Source organism: Oculina patagonica, chromosome 8 (assembly GCF_052425735.1).
Source record: "Oculina patagonica isolate OP01 chromosome 8, crgOcupat, whole genome shotgun sequence".
NCBI lineage: Eukaryota > Metazoa > Cnidaria > Anthozoa > Scleractinia > Oculinidae > Oculina > Oculina patagonica.
The window spans coordinates 6,966,019-6,985,311 of NC_135765.1; the positions used below are offsets into that span (position 1 = coordinate 6,966,019).

General features: G+C 37.1%; 1 long non-coding RNA gene across 3 annotated transcripts; it reads left to right on the forward strand.

Annotated features, from left to right (window-relative positions):
• The first annotated feature begins 6,613 nt into the window (after window positions 1-6,613).
• On the forward strand, window positions 6,614-14,693 carry LOC144663071 (uncharacterized). Of its 3 annotated transcripts, XR_013572572.1 has the most exons (9): window positions 6,614-6,679; window positions 9,680-9,751; window positions 9,849-9,968; window positions 10,526-10,615; window positions 11,187-11,296; window positions 12,101-12,184; window positions 12,375-12,433; window positions 12,544-12,658; window positions 13,183-14,693. It is a non-coding gene; the product is annotated as an uncharacterized LOC144663071 (long non-coding RNA). The 3 variants fall into 3 exon arrangements; XR_013572570.1 differs by lacking the exon at window positions 6,614-6,679 and having other exon boundaries at window positions 9,186-9,751; XR_013572571.1 differs by lacking the exon at window positions 6,614-6,679 and having other exon boundaries at window positions 9,186-9,746.
• Window positions 14,694-19,293: the final 4,600 nt, after the last annotated feature.

Here is a 19,293-nt window from a genome sequence, read left to right on the forward strand (position 1 = left end):
GGCGATAGGTCGCGCTCGTGGAGCGAGGAAAGCGTGACGATATTGTGTGACGTAGTCCCAGGGGGGGTACTCTAGCATGTAAATGACGGGGATGATCGAATGGAGGCAAAACTCAGGACCCAAAAAAATCCCTAAGTCTTCCGACATTACCCAAAAAAATCCCTGGACCAAAAAATAACTCCCAAAAAAATCCCCTGTCAAATATTACCCCTAAATTGCCAGGAGGGGCAATAATATAACACAAAGAAAACCATAAAAAATTGAACGCTCGTGTTTGTTTGTTCATCATACCATAAATACGCCAAGGCGCTTAAGTTCGTTTTTAATACCCACAAAATCCCTTATTAAATCAAGTCACCCCAAAAAATACTTGCCAAATTTTCCAACCCAAAAAAATCCCGGAATCGAAAATTTCAAACCCAAAAATATCCTTCGATCATTCGCGTCATTTACAAGCCGGAGTACCCCCCCTGGGGACGTGGTATATGAACACAGTTAAGGTTTGACGAAAGACTAACATTTCGGGCCCTTTAGTCCTGGGTTTAGTGGCTCATAAATATAAGGGGTATGACCCTTCATACAAAAACGCCTGCATAATGTTTCTGGACATTTTATATCAGCTAGCGTCTGAACCAGGTCACATTTTCCCTAGGGATATGGACCCAGTCCAGGGACCCAGATCCACGGACCACCCATGTAGAACCCGGTCAGGGCCCCTGAGACCCGGTTCATGGTGTATCCCAGGGGTCTGATGGTTCAAAAACACGCTTGTTAACGTCGGAAGGTGATTCCGTTGTCACCAAACTAAGTGACGATCTTTTGATTTCCTGGCAATAAATTAAAGAGGGGCCTGAATTGGGTAACTCGGAACTGGGATTTGGGCAAATGTTCACTAGGTCTCTGGGACTGGGAATCACAAAGAAAAGACAGTGGAATCGAATTTGGGAAAACAGTAGGCTGGGAAATGGGATTTGGGCAAAATTTGGGCTGGCAAATCGGATTTATATCCCCTCCGCCTCCCCTTCGGGACCCTCAGTAAAGTGACGTTTCTTCCGATCATTTTGTGACCATGCAATTGATTAAATTTATATCATCTTGTTTTGATTTACGTAACAAAATACTATCAATGTAATTAATTTTATATGAATCATTTTTTTTTTTTTTACTATATATTATTATTTTATTATTTTTATTATTATTATTACTAAATAAGTTTACGCTTTTGCAATATTGTAACAAATTTACAGTCATGCAAATAAAGCTTGTTGTTGTTGTACCTGTTAATTTTGACGAGCCCATTTAGTGGCAACTTACCATTTCCCCAAGGGTGACCCTTTTGGTGGAGAGTACGTCTAAATTGGATTCAAATTCAAGAGGATTAAATGAATAAAATTATTTTTGGAGCACCGACATTTCATTTGCGTAAAAGCTCTGAAACCCCCACTCCTCCCCTTTAAAAAGGTTGAGGCTTAATATATGTACGTCACTATCATGGGAGTGGAACTTCGCTTGCATGCTAATCATGGAAACGTTTCTTTTTCTTCTATTCAAACAGCAAGATTGGCGCATTGGATCTGTGACCTGCACCTGGACTGTACAGATCTGTGTTGGATGATGTAAAACAAATCGACTTTGTATTAATTTCGTTACGAGGCTTCTGCTGGGTGCGGGAGAGCAAGTGTCACCGAGCTTGATACTACCATGGAGGCGAACATGAGTTCCTTGTATTCGCGCGCATGAACATTTTTATACGTACTGCTGACATAAAAATTGACTCGTACTGTTAACCGCTTAATCATTTTTATTTTTTATACGTTATTTAGCTTTATTTGATAAATAACAACTTTTTTATGAGAAAGCTTCCCACAGGAATATCATTTATTCTGGGATAATCTATTTTTCTTTCCTTTTTACAGTCTAAGTTTTTCAAAATTAAGTAAAAGATTAGACTTTGGATTTTATGTGTCAACGAAAAATAGCTTTACTTATGCTAATTAAGTTTTCATTGTTTTTTATAAAAAAGACTGTATTCCCCACAAGTTTACACCCTCAGAGGAAAAAATGGCGAAACTAGTATCATTTATGCATGCCTCTGTATTCTTATTGCAGTGAGAGACAATTCGAGACAATAGGAGCTGAAACATGGCTACGCCTTTACCGGGTACATAAAGAAGCCAATGCCCGGGAAATGAAAATATTTACACCGTGAAGCGTACCTAAAATAACATTTTACCTGTTATGTAAATAAGTAGAATCGAAACATGCACCAATGTGCGCATTTTGCAAAAACGCTTTGCTGCACGTGAAAAATTTGCACGTTTGATTATAATTATTATTCATTTATGCGCACCTAAGCCAACTTGCGATTTCGAATTTCGCAACCGACTTTTAGTTTGCTTCAACTGAAACTTGTGGAAGAAGTTAGTTCCACTTCGCGTTACGTTTACCGATCTTCCACCAAACTCATGTGAACGAATTTGCTTTTAAAGGATAGAGCGAGTTTTGCTGGAGCAAGAAGTGCGCTTTCAGGAATAAGCTTCTAAGAAGTTATTCACTTTACCGTGAAACTTTGCTTGGCAGGTAAGAGAACTTCGTTAACGGCGTAATTTTCATGTGGCTTTGAACCGTAAGCACTTCAGCTACAAAACTGCACTATTCCTATGTGGTAGCCGACAAATTTCGAAGGACAACATACATTTTTTTATTTTTTTTAAAAAAGATCTTTGGATACAGTCACTAAGTTCAAGTATGCGGCAACAGAAAAGACAGGAAAGGCAATAAAAAGTTGAATGCCCGCCTTATAGGGGTAACTTAAGAGCTCAATTTAGAACTGTCTTGTCTTATATAATCGCCAGATAGATAATTTGATTTGAGACTTCAAAATAGGATTTGTGCTGACACTTTGAACGCTAATGACCGCGAGATACTCTGTCACCTTCATTTGAAACTGCAACCGTTATCTTTCTACTTGATAATGGAATCAAAGTGACTTCGAAGCGCGTAGTTTAATTACACTCATTTTCATAGTAAATTGTATTACAAAATGTTCTCATTTTTACTAGAATTCTAAGCGAAAGCAAAAACCCGATCTCTCTACCGTTTAGAGCGTATAATTTACGCATGCGGTTTTCAGAATCCTCAACATTTCAGTTACTGAACAACTGCAGCGTTCCTAAGTCAGTGGTAGCCGTCAAACTTTGGTGGATAATATACATTTCTCTTTGTTTTTTAGAAGATCTTTTGGAGACTCTTTGGTTACATGTACAGCCAAAGTTCAAGTGTGCGGCCAAAGACAAGACAAGAGAGGCAATGAAAACTGAATGCCCGCTTTAAAGAGGTAACTTAAATCTTATTTCAAGCTATAGAACAAGACTACTTCTGAAAATTTTTACGTGTCTAAACAAAAAATCAGTAAAACTAATCTAAGAATAGTAACTAGGGCTCTACAAGTAATTCAAAGCGCCAGCAAAAATCCGGCGCTCTTTCAATCCTTTAGGTCAGGGCGTCTTTTACTCGTGTAGTTTTCAGCCGAATCACCGTCAGCATTTCAGCTACTGAACGTCTTTATTCCTAAGTGGTAGCCAACAAATTTCGATGTTTATTTTTTTCAGAAGATCTTTGGATAAAGTCACCAAGTTCAAGTATGTGGCCACAGACAAGACACAGTGAAAGGCAATGGAAAACTGAATGACCGCGTTATAGAGGTAACTTAAGAGCTGAATTTAGAACTCTTGTCTTATATATTCACAGGATAGGTTTATATTTTATTAAAAAAAAACAAAACTTAAAAATAGGAGTTTTTACTGACACTTTGAACGCTAATGACCGCGAAATACTCTGTCACCTTTCTTAAATTAGAACTTTCTACTTGATAATGGATTCAAGATGACTTCTAAACGTCGTAGTTTAATTTCGCTCATTTTGTCTATTTTCATAGTCAAATGTATTTCAAAATGTTCTAATGTTCTCCTATTAGAATTTTAAGCGCAAGCAAAAACCTGTTCTTTCTACTCTTTAGGGTGTAATTTACTTGTGTGGTTTTCAGAATCGTCAGCATTTCAGTTAATAAACTGCAGCATCCCTAAGTGGTAGCCGTCAAACTTCGATGGATAATGTATATTTCTCTTATTATTTAGATGTTTTGGCCGAGAGCTTTTGAGACTCCGAGACTCCCGACAATTTTGGTGGATAATAGACATTTTTCTTATTTTTTTCAGAAAGTCTTTGGATACAGTCACTACCAAGTTCAAGCGTGGCCACAGATATGACAGGAAAGGAAATCAATGGAAAATGTCCGCCCTATAGAGGTGAATTAATGGTTTAGAACTCTTCTCTCATATAATCACCAAATGGATTAAATTTTATTTTGAGACTTTAAAACAGGGCTATTTCTAAACATTTTACGTGTCTAAACAATAACTCAGTAGAGCTAAAAAAACTCTACAGTAATGAATGAATACAATCTAAGAAACTCTTAAAAGTAAAAAGTAGAAATTCTAAAAAGTAAAAAGTACAAATTTAGCTAGATAATTCACTCAGTAATACAAAGGGGCAGCAAAAACCTAATCTTTCTTCAGTTAGAGATCAACTGAATATTCCAACCGTCAATGATGTAATTGATATTTGAAAAATCAAACCTTTAATTTAATGGACGACTACTACTTGACAATAGAATGTTATTAAAAAATAAAATTTACATAAAAAAATTATATCAGTGATAAAAAATTACTAACAAATAAAATAGCTAAGCTGTAAAGATGAAAATAAAACGTTAACTAAGAATCATTAAAACCTTTTAATGAAAACTAACTCATTAACTGACTAACTTAACTAAGTAACTAAGTCACTTACTAACTGACTAGCTAAACTATCAAATTAACTAATTAACTGACTAACCAAACGTCTAATTATTAAATTTGTTAAAAAGGTATGTCTTTAGGGACGGCCCATTATTTTTTTGGAGGGGGGGGGGGGGGATGAAAATTATTGAAAAAAATTGTTTGCAGGGCCTGGAAAGACAAAATAAATTGTTTGCAAACACGATATGTATAAAAAAGATATGTAGAAAAAAAAATGTTTGCAGAGGTGCATAAACTAAAAAAAAAGTTTGCAGAGGAAAATTTTTCATCCCCCCCTCCAAGAAAATAATGGTCCGTCCCTAATACAAGTTTTAAAATCTGACTGCGAGCCGCTCTTTTCAATGCTAATTGTGTTTTCTTTGTTCTTCCAGGTCGGGATACTGGATGCATGTATTTTCTGTTACTCAGGTAACAACTCGTTTCCCGTAAACTCCTAGATCATTCCCGTCATTTACGTGATCCCAAGCTGGGTGGAGCGTTTCGCGCGTTCCACTTGGTGCTTGTCTACTTGCATCGCTCCCGAGGAACGGTACAGTCGGCACGGACTCGGTATTATGTATCTGTCTGGTACCCATTGGTTAACCTATTTTTCATATATTGATCGTAGGTATCACGAGTACCATACGAGTCAAATCAGGACTGCCCATGAGTTCTGAATGTTGAGTAGGGTGGGTCTCCTACCAGCAGGTAGTACTTCCCGCAGAATCGACCGGCTCTAGCCCCCAGAGGACTGCCTGTATTCAAGCGGGGATTACATTTTCTGCAACCAAATATTAAAAAAAATGATCTAGTGTTTACGAGAGCGGGTTGTACTTCCTAGTGTTAAGGAACGGGTGGGATTCAAACCCACAACCTTCGGGTTACAGGCCCACTGCTCTACCATCTGAGCTTCTGAGCCATGATGGGAACAGCGCGTGAGTGGTTCCCAGTTGATCCACTCAGTTATGTGCCTAAGGATTATTCTTAACTAAGATACAATAGGAATTCTTACAAATAAAACAAAACAGGGGCTTAGATGGGATTCAAAACCACAACATTCGGGTTACAGGTTCACTGCTCTACCATCTGAGCTACAGAGCCACGATGGGAACAGCGCGTGAGTGAATCCCAGTTGATTCACTCATTTATGTGCCTGAGGACTATTCTGAACTAAGATACACTAAAAATTCTGACCACTAAAACAAAACAGGGGCTTCGGTGGGATTCAAACCCACAACCTCCGGGTTACAGGTCCACTGCTCTACCATCTGAGCCACCGAGCTATGATGGGAACAGCGCATGAGTGAATCCCAGTTGATTCACTCATTAATGTGCCTAAGGATTATTCTTAACTAAGATACATACAATAAAAATTCTTACAAATAAAACAAAACAGGGGCTTAGATGGGATTCAAAACCACAACATTCGGGTTACAGGTTCACTGCTCTACCATCTGAGCTACAGAGCCACGATGGGAACAGCAAGTGAGTGATTTTCAGTTGATTCACTCATTGATGTGCCTGAGGATCATAATAAACTAAATTACACTATAGATCCTGACCACTGGAAAAAATCAAATAGTGGCTGATGTGGGATTCTAACCCACTGCTCTACCATATGAGATAAAAAGCCACAATGGGTTTGATTGTTTTATTCATAAGTAACTATGGTTTAATAAAACAATTATTCCACTCGCACTTGTTGGATATGAGATGATTATAGCCGGCCATCTCATATACAACGTGTGTTGTGGAATAATTGTTAGGTCTACTAACTTGTTAGTTTTAAATCACATTAGACACAAGGAAGACCGTGGCTGTCCACCAGACTGTTATTTATGGTAAAGTATGAGGGTTAATAGAAATCTAGAACTGTATCTAAATAATGGTCATGTATCACTCTGTAAGTTTTTGTATGTATAGCTATGTAATTAAGACCATGTAGAAATATACATATAGTTAGGAAACCTGTATCGCCGTATGTATTATGGTAAGGTTATGTATCACTCTGTTAGGCTATGTAGGGCTATTTATGACAATGTATGGCAATGCAACTAGCGTATTAATAATGTTCATGTAAGACTATGTAAGTTCATGTATCACTTTGTAGGTCTATTTATGGTCATGTATTACTCTGTAAGGTTATGAAGGGCTATTTATGACAATGTAAGGCTATGTAATAATGCTCATGTAAACTCTGTAAGGTCATGTATCACTCTGTAAGCTTCATGTAGGGCTATTTATTACACTGTATAGCTATGTAACTAGCGTATTAATAATGTTCATGTAAGACTCTGTATTAAGGTCATGTATCACACTATGTAGGTTTATGTATGGTATAGTGGTTATGATTCTCGCCTTCTAAATTAGTAATTGTAATTCGGTATCAAAACTGCGTCCTCGAACATGCTTTTGTTTTCTTCTTTGTTTTTTTCTTGTTTTTCCTTTTTTCAGATCTGGTTCAGGAACCTGGTATCCTTTATTTCATAATTTCGTTTTTATAGTTTTATTGTTGTATTGTTATTCATTAAAGAGTTTGCTGCCGCTGTTGTTGTTGCTTTTGCTTTCTTCTTTCTTTTTGTTTTCTTCTTTGTTTCTTTTCTTGTTTTTCTTTTTAGATCTTTTTCAGATATGGTACAGGAAGCTGGTATATATCCTTTATCTTATAATTTCGTTTTTTTTTTTTCAGTTTTATTGTTGTATTGTTATTCACTAGATAGTTTGCTGCCGCTGTTGTTGTAATAACTAAATAAACCACCGTGACGTTGCAAAGGAAGAAAGTCATGGTGTACAAATATTACATTTTATTTGGTCTTATTTGGGTAGATAAATAGGATTTTTACTTTCCAGGATACGGTCCATTTCGGCTTGGCTCACTTGCTCTGATAAATAATCTTACTTATCTGAAGAAATCGTTCACATAGTCTTAAATTTGCACAACTGCTGATTTAAAACGTCAATCACACTTGCACAAGTCAACTTTCCAACGTTTGTCTCACAAATCCAAACTATTGGCTCCTAAACCGAACAGCATGTTTGTTTATTCGATTAATTCCGAGAAAAATTATAGATAATAATGATCGATTCCTCCAAACCGAGTCCAGACGCATTGTGGGACTAGCCACACATTTATCCGCTTTAAATAGTGGCTTATCCAAAGCAATCTTCGGAAAGCTTCGAACATCTTCGGTAGCGCTCGTACATCGTATACCGAACATCTTAAAACATATTCGAAAACTTCGTAAACAGCTTCGGAATTCGGTAATCTGAATTCGTATACTGAACGTCTCACAATATATTCAAAAATCTTCGGCATTTCCGGTACTCTGAATTCGAAAAACTTTGAACATCTTCGGCAGCGCTCGTAACATCCTATACCGAACGTCTCAGAATTTATTCGAAAAACTTCGGAAACATCTTCGGAATTCTAAGTAATCTGAATTCGAAAATCTTCGGACATCTTCGGTAGCGCTCGTACATCGTATATTAAATGTCTCAGAATATATTCGAAAAACTTCGGAAACATCTTCGACATTTCCGGTACTCTGAATTCGAAAAACTTCGAAAATCTTCGGCAGCGTACGTACATCCTATACCAAACGTCTCAGATCGTCTGTACATCGCTTACCGATAGAAACATCTTTGGAATTCCGTACTCTGAAAACAAAAACTTCACTTATTTGCTCTCAAAAATTAAAAAGCTGGCTAGTAAACTGACCCGATTGCGCACTACGCCACGAAGTCATAGCCTGCGTTGCAGACGAACTAAACCCCAGGGTTTTTTCGTCTGCAACGCGGCTACCAATTCGTGAATCATCAGGATATATTCCGGTCGTGCTTCGACAACTTTCAGAAGTCGTCATTTCAACTTCTCGAAGCCTCGGATATTTTCGACAATTTTCGCAAGTCCGAATTTTGGGCTCATATGTACTTATAAGCGCACACCTAGCTGTTTTCACTGCGGACCTATTCTTTAGGCAAAACTTTGATAATGGCAAAACCACAGTACACACCAATAAGGAGTGTGGAATTTTTTGCAGTCCTGTATCAGTTAGGGAGGTGGGTGAAAAGGGATACACAAACTCGCTGATCCGTGCTATATATTTTTTAGCCAAATCCGTAAATCTGGACAATTTCTTTCAAATCCAAATTTGCATTACTTGAAATCTTTGTGTGGTATAGTTTATGTTATTTTTTTGCGACTATTTCGCCATCATACCGACCCGGGTACCGGCGAAGACCGACCAAAGTGATCCGAACTTTCTTCCATAGAGCTTGGCATAGAGAGTCCGGAATCCAGACGAAAATTCTCAGCTTATCCGCAAATCCGCTAGTTTCCTTCGTTATTTGGGTTGACATCGCAAATAACCGATGCAAAGCCGAGACTACGAATCCGCTTAATGTATCGCAAAAAATTTTCAATCCATCGAACCGCGAATCTATTCACTCCTCCATTAAGAAAGAATTACTTAGCTGAAAAACGGCGGAGTTTTTCGAGGGGAAGGGGCGTCTGTGCACAGGCTTTTTTCAGGCTATGCTGTGACTTCTTCAGGGAATGAACTAGACCGGTTCATCCCTGAAGAAGGCAGGCCTAGCCTGACAAAATATTGAAAATTTAACATCCCAACCTTATGGTCATCCTTTCTTTTATTAGTTGTTAAAAGCTGTTGATCACAGTAAGGTGAAGAGATAATAATAATAATTAACATTTATATAGCTTATAAATATATACATTTATATATTTATAAGACAGAATGATCTTAATGTCCTTTACTGAACAGATCGGTCTCTTCTCCTTGCTGTGCGGATCAGTTTGCATTTTGTTCTCATTATTTTTTCAGGTTTTTGAATGGATCACTTGGATGAATTTCAATATCCACCTGTTGCGCTATTTCTGGATATATATGTGTAAGGTATGCTTTATATGGCTACAAAGGGCTTCGTTGGATTATGAATGCCTAGTAAAGGTCAATAAAGTCAGTAAAATTGTGATTTTGTCTGCGTTCACAGCTTGCAACCTCAAAAGAAGAGGAGGGCCTGGGACCGGAGATGAGTCTCTTGAGACGACAGTACAAATGGTACATGACCAGCAGTTTTACTTTCATATTCAAGATGGCGGATTGGCGGATGGTGAGTTCATGCTTTTTGCACATGTACTTGAACAGTAAAAATGTTAACTGTTAAACCCGCTTTTCTTGAACATTTACCCCAGGTTAAATTAGTCATCCTTTCGTGCTAGTTTTTTTTTAACACAATCTAAGTTTTCTCTTCGGGAATCTGGCTGGTAAACGTACCCAGCAATTTGCGCTTTTGAAGGCAGTACACCTTGCTGTCATGCCTGTGGTCTGTCCCTTTGCCTAAAGACTAAAGGCCTGTGTTATTTTGTACGAAGTTTGCATGACATAGTCTTTGAACTCATGTTGGATCAAGGGATCTAGGGAAGTCTTGCAGCGTGTCTGCCCTTCCCCAACTTTTTTTTTTTTGTTAAAAAGTAAATGTATACATCGATCCCCCCCTCCTCAAAAGCCCCAAAACATGTCCTTTGAAGCAACGTGAAAATAGGGCTACTTGCTTTAAGTAAAAGTTGTAAAATTGAGGTTAAGTGTCTTGAAGAACATGTCAGCAGCAAAACAACTTGGATGTGCTATAAATGGTTAATCTGCTTTGTGTTTTCTTTGATCTTCCAGGTTAGGATACTATGTTGACTTAGGTGGGTCAAGTATTCCAAGAATGATGAACTTGGAGGGAAAAGACATATCACAGCAGAGCTTTACTGGGTGAGTCATAATAAAATAAAATTATAGTTTCTGCCAGAGTGACAGCATAGGCAGGAAACATTCTTGCGGGCATTTGAGGATTTTGTTATGTTTGATTGGTTATCCAGGATACACTCTTTTTTTTATAAGAATCTAGTTTATAAGAATATTGAGGCTGAAATTTGCGAATTTTTAAGAATATTTTAAGAATATACCCGAGGCTGAGATTTTGAAAAGAATATAGTTTTTAGTTGAAACAAAATGAGATATTTTCATTTCCGTCACTTTATCTCTGCGAGAAATGCTTTGTTTAAAGCCAAAACGGCAAGGCTGCAACGAAAAGCAATGGTAAATGTGCACAATGTGACACCATACAGATCTGGACACCAAACACTTGTAATTGATTACCCAATACTTGCTAAAACGAAATGTCAAACGGTATTTTCTAAGAATGTTCATAAGAATATTTCAGCCTAAAATAGGCAGAAAAATAAGAATATTCAGCCTGGGTCAAAAAAACTGTATTCTTATAGAAAAAAAAAGAGTGTAGTCAAGAAAGTAAACTAAAATCATTTATTTTTTTTTTCCTTAGTTGGGTTCCAGTCTACACATACAAGGATCAAATGACTTGCTGTCGTGGGTTCCTTGCTAAATAGCTGAGATGATGCTGTGGTGTGAAAGATAGATGACCTAAGAAAAATGGTATTAATTCACATCTGTGTTACTTTTAAATTCATGAGACTTGTTTTCAAGGAGAAGAACCTGGCAGTTGGTTATCAGAATTTTTTACAGTATTGGAGTAGCTGGGAAGAGATCACATGATGTATGATCTGATCAAAACATTTGGTCACATCTGAGGGTATCCTTCCTGTAGTTTTGGCCCTGTGATGATCTACAGGAGTCTATCGCCTGATAAGTGCTTGTTATAAAGTACATGACGGTATTATGCTTAAAAGCTAAAAGAACATTTTTCTGCACATATACCCTGCACATAATTGTGTCTTCAAGAATGCGCTGAGCATTACAGTAAACAACACGGCGGAACATCCATAAATGGTTAATCTACCCAATGTTACAGCAAAACAGTGTGGATCCACAGGGTTGTCAAAATAAACCGGCAACCGGCGCATTTCACCGGCTATTCTGAATACCGCGCCGGCTACTCTGAATGCTAGTAGGTTAGTTCTGAGCATGATATTGGAGAAAGTGGGACTTGAAATTAATAGAATTGCTTTGAGGAGAGGCAATTTCACCTACATGTAACTAGTGTAAAAACCTCAAATCCATTTTGCTCCTGGGGGCTTTGCGTCCTGGACCCCCAACAGGGGCGCTGTCCCTGCACCTCGCTGGGGGCCTGTCTGGTCCCAGACCTCCGGCATGAAGGAGGGCCTTCCCTGGTGTCGTCTACTATCAAAATATCTCCTGCTACTTCAAATCATTTTGACAACCCTGGATCCATTTAATATTAAATAGTCAGTCTTCATTGTGTTTTCTTTGATCTTCCAGGTTGGAATACTTGACGTTGATGTACATGGGTCTGAAGTATTCCATGAAAGATGGCTGTGGAATGAAACAACAGTGTTCTTCTGGGTGAGTCAAGAAAATAAAATTATAGTAAAGTTAGTACCAGTAATTACCTTTGGATGTTTTTGACTTTGCAATTTATTACAAGTGGTATGAATATGTTGATATAATTTAGCGGAGCTTGCTATATTGGCAGGGTTTGCATATTCTTGACTAATGTTACATTTTTGCTGATTATTAAACTTTTTTTCCTTAGTTGGGTTCCAGTTTTTACCACACAAGGATCAAATGACTTGCTGTGACCTAAGAAAAATGGTAATTATTTAAGTCTGTGGTACTTTTAAATTTATGGGAATTGTTTTCAAGGAGAAGCCAGCCAGCTAATGCTACATTTTTACTGATTATTTAACTTTTTTTTTTCTTAGTTGGGTTCCAGTATACACAGACAGCAATTAAATGACTTGCAGTTGCGTCAATGGGTTTCTTGCTAAATAGCAGAGTTGATGCTGTGGTGTGAAGATAGAGGACCTAAGAAAAATGGTAGGTATTACAATCTGTATGCTTTTGTTGTTTAAGAAAATGCATGTGTCACAAAAATTGAGTGAAATATAAAGATAAGCATTTCAAGAAAGGAACCTTTCTATGCACAAGCAAGAGCATTAAATTACCATTGAGTCCTTCATATAAACTTCCATCCTTGGAAGAAAATGATCATAATTCAGCTTGAAAGCTCATATTGTGATGGCCAGTCCAAAACTGTTGATAAGCCAAAAGTTTGGATTGAAAGTATAATTCTAGCAAAAATTGACAACTTTTCTAATGAGGTTTGCTGCTTAAATTCCAAGGAATTTGCCTGGATTAAAATTTTTGGAGAACTATTGTTTGTATACTGGTTCATAAACAGAAAAGGTGGCCAGCTTTTGTTCTCAGTTAGTGTTTTTCCCAGTGACCCCATTCAAGAAGTTGCACATGTCTGTAAGTCAGTTAATTTACACAGTGAACATTCATCTAGCAAATATCTTTTGCTTGCGAATCTTAGTTTTTCTTTGCGTCTTTCTTTGCAGGCTCTTTAAGATCCAACTGTTACACATTGAAGACAAAACAGTAAAGATCAATGACTGAAAGAACATGCATGTAGTCAGTTGAATGTGCTATGTCTGCAGTTCAACCAAGATTCCTGTCTCAAGATCAAGTGATCAACAACTGGTTTCTCCTCGCATTGTAATCCATTGTCCATCAGTCAAGTGTTGAGAACAAAGACAATCATAAACTGGAGGATACTGTCTTGATAAACGACCAAATTCTCATAATGAACATTAATAGAAGTATATAGGAATTAGTAAGGAGAATTGATGTAAAAAGAAAGCATAACTTATCAGCATCTCAATTTTGAAAGATCTCAATGCATTTACTTTCAATACACATTTACGTGATGTATGTGACTTCGAAACCAGTTTCGCCTATGACCTCTTCAGTTGGTTGCCATAACAGATTTGAATCTGGGATGACTTCATGTAACTGTGCATGAAATGTAAGCCTTGTTACCAGCTTCCAAACAACCAAAACTATGTTAAAAAATAACCAATAGAAACATTGATAACTATAATACAAAAAATAATATTTATAAATACTTTAAGAGAAAGATGAGCAACAAAATTACATTATGTTTCGATGACAGCAAGCCATACACATTTACATTTGAAAATTTTACAAATTTAAATGTACAGGGTTAACTGTTCATCAAAACCTTATGTAGTACAATTGCTCGTCTTAATCTTACTGTATTTATTAAAAATCTTTTAGTTGTTAGAAATAATAACTTAATTAACTATAAAATAATTTCAAAATAAAATTAGAATAAAAAATAAATAAAACAGTTTGGAACTTGATATCTAGGTACATTTTTCATGTGTGGTTAAGTGAAGTCATCCCAGATTCAACTCTTACATGGCAACCAACTGAAGAGGTCACAGGCAAAACTAGCTTTGTAGTTGCATATTCCATGTGAATGTGTGTTGAAATTAAATGTCAGTATGGTCATTCCTGATTGAGGTACTTATAAATTAAATTCTTACTAGGATATTTACATAGCCAATAAATTGTAGGATACTTTATTCGGAAAACTCAGAAATTGTAACAGATAAAATATAATGGAGAGGGTAGCAAAGGGGCATTGTTATCTTGTTTTACGCACAAATGTTAACTAAATTCTTGTGTCACCTGTACTCAAGAAACAGGAGAATTCATGATTCGCGTATCTTTTCTATTTTCACACATCACAGTAAAATTTGTGCCCTCTTTTCATGCATCCCAGTCTAGTTTTTGCCTTTTTCATGTGTCACGTACACATAAACCCTTTGCTTCCCTCCATGGAGAGGTAATTTTTTTTTTTCGTTTTTTTATTTAATGTTATATTCATGTAATTTTTTTTATTCTCTTTTTCACCTCACCTCGAATAGCTACGCTACTTGCAGAAGATGGACAATATTGTAAAAATTATTGAGTGAAATAAAGTTAATTATTTTTGGTGTTGGTGTTGATTCCAATGGAAATAAAGTTCAAGTTGTACCTAAAACTGTCTGAATTGTATTTTGAGTAATTTCCAACGTTTTATACCAAACCGACAGCCTCAAAACATAGTCCACAATTTCTGAATGGAGGCTGTGCAAGTAATGACATCATTGACATGTACCTTGACTGTGATACTGGCACTCTAAAGATGTGCAATCAACGCACTAAAGAGTCAGACATCTGGCACGGCGTGGAGGGAGATGTTTGTCCAGTGTTTCACATGACCACTGATGGAGATCAGGTTTCTTTACTGCTTTAAGGCTTATAAATCTTACCTTTTTCAAAAGAACTGACATCAACTTTGAAATTCTCCTTATGTATCTCCATACAAATCACATAGTGCAAGTTGGGAGAAGTTACCGTGGGAGGTATTTGTGTATAGTGCTGAATGATAGGAATGCTCATTTTTTACGACTGAATTTATTCAGGAGTATTGTGGGTAGCCTTGGTTGGTCGGTTTTCGGTTGGTCCATCATCTGTAAACTTCTCATTGCAACTCCGCTGACCAGCAGATATACTTGTAGAAAGAGAGTAGCAAGGCGGCCGTAAAAAAGCGACCGTATAAAGGCGGTCTTTTAAATTTAAAGGGGTTTACTAGAAAAACCAGAAGCAAAGAAACAAAATATGGCTGACAATTACGTGAAGAATTAAGTAATCGACCGCCAAAAAAGTGAACATTGAGAGCCAGTAATATGCATTAATCGATCGATGACTTTCGTGTTTATCTTTCGAGCTAGCGTAGTACATGTAGTCGAATGTTGGAGCATTCGAAAACTAAATCGGGTTTCACATAAGCTTCATAAGCGATGGATCTATCTAGAAACCAGAGCGTTGGCTAAAATCGAGTGCGTGGCTGCTTGTTCCCAAGAAAAGGAAAAGCTTTTCAGATGTAACAGCACAATATTACATTTGTACCTGAATCAGTCTAATATATTTTTTTTACAGCGTTATTACTTAACAGCCTTCATGTAAATTATTCTGCAATGCATACCTACGGAGCGATATAATAAACAAACCATTTTAGTGCTATGGGTTAAAAAAAGAAAAAAAAAGGAAAAAAGAAAAAAGCTCTCCCCTCTGGGATTCGAACTCGCGACCTCTCGATCCGCGGTCAGATGCCTACCCGACTGCGCTACTTATGCGCACTTAGTCACGTGAGACGAAAATATCTTATATCAATGTAATTGACATTCCGCCGTTTATCTGTTATCATGTGCATCAAAGGAATGTTTGAACCACCTGCTGCTCATAAATTTTTAAGGAATGAAAACTAAACTTTTAAACTTGGCAAAAAAATTCAGTCGTGGCTCGAAGACCTCTTTGATTATCTTTTAGGAGTAGAGAATCATTTGTAGTACTTATTTTAGGTATATGTATTCCATTTCAAATTTTCAGTTTTTAATCGGGCGTGGCCGATTTATAGTTTACCCTTTGGTCGTCCTAGAGCGTAGTCTCCTGGCGCGGCCAAAAAGACGGGGATAGCTTGGGGTTGCTACAAAACCGCTACGGGTGACGCATACCGCAATGGTTTTCATTTTAGTTTTGACAGGAAATCGTTGCAGGCACACTTGGTCGACTTTTGGGTTAATGTGTAATCAGGTTGTGTTTTTTTGCTTCGGCGGAAGGACAGAGAAAAAAGCTTACGGGGCAAAGTACAGTATGGGGCCCAGTTCTCGGCCACTTTTGACGTAAACTTGTATTTCTTACCTCAGAAGAACCGCAGGAACTTGAAATTTCTCCCAGAGCTAGCTACATTATTCAGCTTTTTGGTGTAAAGCTATCGACCGGTCAAAAATTAATTTGCCCGAGCAATAATAAAAATAAAAGCTCCATTTGTGGGCCCAGTTCTCGGCCACCTTGGCCCAGTTCTTGGCCACTGAAAAAGCTTGTGCGTAATTATCTGTAAAAAAAAATGCTCAATTAATTTTCACAGTCATAAAATCACTCTGTAAACCTATTTATGTTATATCGATCCCAAATTATTTTTATGAGGCTTTGTTTTACTTTAGAAAAGAAGGATTTTAACGCGCCTAGCTGCCTATGTGCAGGTTCTGGCAAAACCGCATTGTGTGACCCGTGCATTTAGATGGTTTATTTTGCAGTGAAAAGGTCTTGAAAGATTTAGGTGTTGTAGAAATAATAGACAAGACAAGAGTCAGCTCAAAACTTAGAGATAAGATTGAACTTTATTTTTAAAACATTTATTTCTTTCATTCTGGCAGCAGCAGATGAAATTATATTAAAAACCAAGCGCTAAGCTGTGATAGCGAGCAGGGTGGCCGAGAACTGGCAAATACGCAAACGTCGCAAGAAAAAATTTCGAAGTAAATTAAGACCAAAAAATACAACGGTTCAACGAAAAGTTAACTAAAGCAGAAAGCTGAATTATTCTACGTTTCACATGCCAAAAATTAGCTCGTATGGTGGGGGCTTTTGGATAAAATACGAATTTAACTACATCCATGGGCAAAGTACAGTATGGGGCCCAGTTCTCGGCCACTTTTGACGTAAACTTGTATTTCTTACCTCAGAAGAACCGCAGGAACTTGAAATTTCTCCCAGAGCTAGCTACATTATTCAGCTTTTTGGTGTCAAGCTATCGACCGGTCAAAAATTAATTTGCCCGAGCAATAATAAAAATAAGAGCTCCATTTGTGGGCCCAGTTCTCGGCCACCTTGGCCCAGTTCTCGGCCACTGAAAAAGCTTGTGCGTAATTATCTGTAAAAAAAAATGCTCAATTAATTTTCACAGTCATAAAATCACTCTGTAAACCTATTTATGTTATATCGATCCCAAATTATTTTTATGAGGCTTTGTTTTACTTTAGAAAAGAAGGATTTTAACGCGCCTAGCTGCCTATGTGCAGGTTCTGGCAAAACCGCATTGTGTGACCCGTGCATTTAGATGGTTTATTTTGCAGTGAAAAGGTCTTGAAAGATTTAGGTGTTGTAGAAATAATAGACAAGACAAGAGTCAGCTCAAAACTTAGAGATAAGATTGAACTTTATTTTTAAAACATTTATTTCTTTCATTCTGGCAGCAGCAGATGAAATTATATTAAAAACCAAGCGCTAAGCTGTGATAGCGAGCAGGGTGGCCGAGAACTGGCAAATACGCAAACGTCGCAAGAAAAAATTTCGAAGTAAATTAAGACCAAAAAATACAACGGTTCAACGAAAAGTTAACTAAAGCAGAAAGCTGAATTATTCTACGTTTCACATGCCAAAAATTAGCTCGTATGGTGGGGGCTTTTGGATAAAATACGAATTTAACTACATCCATGAATTTTAAGGAGCCGTAAACAAACAAATTTTTCGGGAATGCAAATTCACCTACCTCCGCGTAAACTCGACGTGTGAGCTTTCTATATCGAATTGAACGATCAAACTCAAGATACTTAAAGCACATGAATCAGTCTATCGTTTTTTCCCCCCTCCCCTTAGGAAGGCCTGATACTCAGGTTACCATTGTGAAATTGCACTTACTTTGACAAGTTAAAGTTATTTTTGTAAATGAAAAAGGTAACGTCATTAATGTCACGCAGTGTTTTTTTTTAGCAAACTAGATGGTTTGCTGGTTTCTGACTATGAATGGGGGTGTGATCTTGCGGTATATTTTTTGAGCCTGACTCCGCCGTAAAACTTTTTTTTTATTTAGCAAGAACTGTGTCGATTTTCATTTCTGAACAATTGGTCGTCAAGTCGTTTGTCACAAAGAGTAGAATGTTTGTACAGCATGTTTTGGAATTATTTTAGATTTGGTTAGTAAGACGCTTCTGAAGACCCGAGCAAAACATTGGGAATGTACAGTATTAATAGGAACTTGAATGGAATTTTTCACAAGTTGGATAAAGGTATCAACTGAAAAAAATGGACTTCAAAATGAGAACTTGGATTTTGTTGTAATTAAATTTTATCGCGGATTGGATGCATAATATCACGGCTTTGAAAGTCTTCAAATAATTAGAAAGGTTCCTTTCTTCCTTTTGATCTTATTGTTATTTTCATGTATTGATTATTCGAAAGTGGTTTTCGTTGATACGAAAAAAAACGGGTTTTCACTGAATTGCTTGAAGTATTTTTAGACGTGATAATATTGGCTTAATCAAATTACATTGTGCACGAAATATTTGTTATTCTTTTGTCTTGAAACTTTGAGGAAATTGAAATTTTTGTTTGACAGTAGTGTATGAAAGGCATTTTAAAGAACTGAATAAAAAATAAGAAACATTGATAAAGGTTATTTCAAAGATTTATTTTGCCTGATTTTGAAGGGTTTCAGGAGTTTTAAAGAGTGCTGGTAAACGGCTGTATGTTGTTTGTGATTACAGATCTTATTTAGTTTCGAACGCTCTAATTTTTGAAAGGTTAAAACAGGTTAAAACCGGGTGGTTTCATGAGTTTTTTGGGTAGAAAGGTACGGTGGTGGTCAAAAAAAATGTTTAGAAAGGAATGACTGTAGTAGCGCGTAAGTCGGAGGTTTGCGTGAGTCACGGGGTATAGTATGCGTGAGCTGGATTTCCGGCGTCATAACGGCATGTTTTGTTTACTGAAAGGTACACTCGACGTTTAGTTAGCTTAGTCGGCTTGGGAAACTATTTTAA